We start from the raw sequence: 5,221 nt of genomic DNA, 5'->3' as shown, positions 1-5,221 counted from the left end.
CTTAATTCTGGGCCAGCTTTCTCTCTGAGGCTCCAGCTCTTAGGCCTCCGCTGCTGAAAGAAGGTATCTGGTTTGTTTCGGCTCTATAATCGAAACTCTGTAACAACTCCAGCTCTGAGATCCCAGCTCGCTGAAAGCAGGTTTCTGGGGTTTTCTTTAGCTTCTATATTTGTATCATAGTTGCTTAGAGTTGCATCTCAGAGGCCTGCAGCAGCAGGCAGGGAACGTTGGAGTCCTCCGTCACTGAAGCAAGCAAGCCTCATGTTAATTTCAAGCTGTCTGGCTGCCGGCCGCCATCTTGGCTGACAGTTAATTTGCATATCTCGCTGATTAGCCAATGAAAAGGGTAGCGGTTGTACATCAATTACCATGTTTCTCTTTTACTAGTGTAGATTCTGCATTGTCTTAATTACTGTAGTTTTATAATAAACCTTTTTTTATAGTGTAAATCATCCAACTTGTTTCTACATTCTCACTTGTTTCGGTTATTCCTGGCCATTTGAATTTGTAATCTGATTCTAAAATTAGCTCAAACATTTCCAGGAAAGAAAAACTTGCTATTTTAGTTGGGATTTTATCTAAGAACTCAGTTTTAGGAAAAGTCACATTTCTGTGCTTTTGAGTATCCCAACCCTTAAAAATATATATTTTCCAATTTATTTAATATCTGTTCATTTTTTTCTATGTGCAAATGTTGTATATCTCTCATTAGATTTGTTCCTAGACATTGTATTTTTCACATGCTGTCTTAAATAATATCTTTTAAATTATATAAAATATAGTTGACTTTTATATATTAAACTAGAGGCCCAGTGCACAAATTCATGCATGGGTGAGGTCTGGCTGGCCTGCCCCGATCGGGGCCAATGGGGCCGGGCTGGCTGGGGGGAGGGGATTCAGGCAGTTGGCCGCTGGCTAATATTACTATTTGCCCTTTCTCTATAATAGAAGTGTCAAAGGTGAAAAAAAATTAGTAAAATGTATATGAAAATCTCCCTCTTGTCAGAGTCTGGGGAATGCCATGGGACTCAGAATCAAATCCCCGCCCACCCGCACAAGCCTCAAAATCATGAAAGACCCAGACCTGGCCGGCCCCACCCCCATTAAGCCCCGCCAGGCAGGGGGTGCAGCCTCAGGTCCCCTGTTAAGCCCTGCAGGGAGGTGGGACATGGCCTCAGGTCCCCCAGCCAGGCACCAGGCGGGGTGCATGACCTCAGGTTCCCCAGACCTGGCACAAGGACGTGAGGGTGCAAGGGCAAAAGGGCATGATGACCATTTGCATATTAGCTCTTTATTATATAGGATTATATAGGATATGTATATATGAAATGACTTTTATGGATGACTGGTATCATTTCTTCCTTATATTTTTGGTAAAATTCACTGGTAAAGCCACTTGGCTTGAAGTTCTATTTGGTAGAAAATTCTTAAATATAGATTCAAATTTCTTAGTATATAGGACTATTCTATTTCTTCATGTGTTCATTTTGGTAAGTTTATTTTTTTTTGAAATTTGTTCTAACCTCTCAAATTTATGAGCCTAAATTAATATCTTTCTATGTATTTTAGTGTATATAGAATCTCTTTTTCTTCCACAATATTGTTTATTTCTTACATTTCTCTCTTTTTTTTTTAGTCTTGGCAATGAACTATGGTTTACCATAAAATACTTTTTAATATCATTTGGTGCAAGGAGAGCAACAAAGACAAGGTAATCCTATCCCTTAGCAAATGCCATTTAATAGGTCACTTACTAGATTTAATAGGGAGAAAAAAAATATTTTTTTCCTTAAAAGAAAAATACTAAAAACTGTCAAACATCATAAAAATTATCCTAAATTATATGTGAAGGGAAGTAGAGAACATGTAGTTCTTCTGAGTTACTGCTAGTACAGGACCAGAGAATTAGTACTCTAGGACACTGAGAAACATAGCTAGTATATCAAACCCAATTCTAAGGATTTTAGAAAACCATGTTGGATTAAAAAAAATCAATATCCAAAGTCATTACAAATTCAGTTTCTGGCCATAAATGAAAAACGGGGATGGTATTTGTCCTCAACATCTAGAAAATTGAACAACATATATAAAATGCTGGAAAACATCAGTCAAACATCAGTTCCATTCACTGATCCTGAGAGATGAGAACAAGTGAGTTGAGTCACAAGTGCCCCTGCTCACTGCCTAGAGAGAGTTTCCAGGCTACAGGATGATGAGAGAAACCTAAACAGAGCCTGCGGTCATCCTTTTCATCCTGAAAAGACAGAGTTCGTAGTTTGGAACATAGTGCCAAAGAGAAGGGGGTGCAAAGAAAAGGGGCATTTATTATCTGAATATTGGGTTTTTTAAGTCTTCTGCTGATTACTAATCTTTGCATGTTGTGAGGGACTCACCAAGGCCAAGAAAAGAACCACCAGAAAGGAGTAAAGAGAATGACCTCTAGAGGTAACACAGGCCCAGAGCAGTTCATGTTCTCACCAGTCAGAAAGGAAAGCCCTCTAACACACAAGACATTGAGCAGAGTCCTCAGGAAAGTATAACCTCAGTAGTGTTACAAATTGACTCAATATTTTGGCCTATTTTCGATCCAACCTTTATGACCCTTATGTAAAAGAAAGCCTCAAATTATCAAATAAATTCTAAACCATGTAACTGCCTCCCTGAACAAAGTGCAGACATCTTTAAAGTAAAACAAAAATATCTAGCACATGAAAACATAAAACACAATGTCCGTAATGCAATAAAAATTTTCCATGCATGCTAAGAGGCAAGAGACTTTCTAGGCGTAGTACAAGGTGGGGAAACCCAAACAAGTCAAAGTGAGGGGGAAAAGGCAATCAATAGGAGCATATAGAAACAATATAGAGGACATAATTAGGATACAAGCACATTAAAATAACCATTCTAAATATACTTCACATGGTCAAGAAGATAGAGGGAAGACTAAGGATGATGAGGAACAAAACCAAAGATATAAAAACACCAATTCAAACTACAAGGATAGAAAATACAATATTGAAATAAAAAAATACACTACATGGACTCAATAGCAGATTAGACACTGCAAAACAGAAAAAAAAATAAAAATAAGGATATATTCAGGCATACAATGATAAACGTATTCATCAGCAATAGAAACAAAAATGAATTACAAGCAATTTAAGGGCATAAACTAAGGAAAAAAATTAAAATGAGGACATCCTATATGCTAAAGAGATAATATGCAAATTGACCATCAGGTCTTCACAAGATGGCTGTGTACAAACAGGCTGGCAGGGGGGTTAGTGAGGGACAACCAAATGGCTGAACAGCAGGCTGTATGGGGCGACGAGGCCAGTGGGCGGGGGACTAGGCCAGCAGGGGAGGCAGTGAGGGGTGACCAGGCTGGCAGAGGGGGCAGTTGGGGGTGACCAAGCCTGCAGGGGGGGCAGTAAGGGGTGATCAGGCTGGCGGGGGGGCAGTTAGGGGTAACTAGGCAGGCAGGCAGGTGAGCGATTAAGAGCCAGTGGTCCAGGATTGTGAGAGAGATGTCCTGGATTGGAGAGGGTGCAGGCTGGGCTGAGGGGACCCCTGCCTCCATGCAGGAATTTCATGCACCTGGCCTCTAGTAAGTGAAATAGGAAAACAAGACAGAAAAAAATAGAGAAATTTAAGGAAATCAAAAGCTGATTCTTTAACAGTACTGTATCAATAAAATTGATAAATTTATATCCAGATTGATGAACAAAAAGAATTTATAAATGATCAACATTAAGAAATGAAAGGGGTGACATCACCACTGATCCTATAGATATCAAACAAATAAAAACAAAACCTCTTGAATATATTTAAAGTCAATACTTTTGACTAGTTAGATGAAATGGAAAAAAATTGTGTTGCCAAAGCTCACACAAGATTAAATAAATAATCTAAATACCTCTCTATCTATAAAGGGTATTGAATTTATAGTTTTAAATATTCCCACAAACTGGGACAAAGCAACTTTTGGAAATATTCCATAATTTGTTTATGTTGGTTATAAACATTTGTCAAGCCTTAGCAGGTGTGGCTCAGTGTTTGAACATAGGCCCATGAACCAGGAGGTCACATTTCAATTCCCAGTCAGGGCACATGCCCAGATTGCAAGCTTGATCTCCAGTGGGGGCATGCAGGAGGCAGCTGATGGATGATTCTCTCTCATCATTGATCTTTCTATCCCTCTCTCCCACTCTCTTCCTCTCTCTGAAATTAATAAAAACATATTTTTTAATTTAACATTTGTCAAAACTCATATAACTGAACACTTTAAAATGATGAATTTTTTGTATGCAAAATATGCATCAATAAACATGATTTTAAGAAGGAAAAGTGATAAAGGACAAATAAATAATATCATAATTTTGAAAAGAGATGTAACTACAAATTGAGTAGGCATTCAAAGGGCAATAAGCAAGGCTGTGAATAAATTTGTCAATAAATTTAAAAACTTAAAACAGATAAATTTCTGATAAAATATAACTAATAAAAGCTGATGGGATGTACAATAACCTGAAAAATTCTATAAGCATTAAAGAAATGGAGTTTGTATTAAAAATATTCCCACAGAAATAGCTAGATGAGTGAGTTCCACCAAATTTTCACAAAACAGAATCATTTCAATCATACCCTCTGGAGCTCCAGTGTGTAGTTGTATGTTACACAAAGGTAGAGAGATGAGGTAATAAGTAAGACAGTATAATCACACCCATGTTTTACTTGACAATGGATGTGCCCTGGCATGGGACTTTTTATCCTGAAGGGATGCCTTTTTCTCATTGGAACAAAGACCATGCCATTTTACTAAGCTGTGAGTCTAGTTGCCAGCCCCTCTAATGAAAGTAGAAAGTTGAGTCACCTGATGTCTACATTTATCCCATGTCTACATCTCATAAGTTTAGAAAAATTGTCTTAAAGCAAATTTATCATCTTCCCATAACTAGTTCTTCTTCCTATTTTCTATGTGCATGTGCCATACAATCATGTCCTCTCATTTAAAAAAATATAAGAAAAAGGGGGGTGGGGCTAACCAGTTTGGCTCAGTGGATAGAGCGTCCCAGGTTTGATTCTAGTCAAGGGCATGTACCCTGGTTGCAGGCACATCCCCAGTAGGAGATGTGCAGTATGCAGCTGATCGATGTTTCTCTCTCATCGATGTTTCTAAGTCTCTATCCCTCTCCTTTCCTCTCGGTAAAAAAATCAATAA

This window comes from Myotis davidii, unplaced genomic scaffold, assembly GCF_000327345.1.
Source record: "Myotis davidii unplaced genomic scaffold, ASM32734v1 scaffold1488, whole genome shotgun sequence".
In the NCBI taxonomy this organism is placed as follows: Eukaryota; Metazoa; Chordata; class Mammalia; order Chiroptera; family Vespertilionidae; genus Myotis; species Myotis davidii.
The sequence above is the reverse complement of the archived record's forward strand: the minus strand, read 5'-3'. Positions refer to the sequence as shown.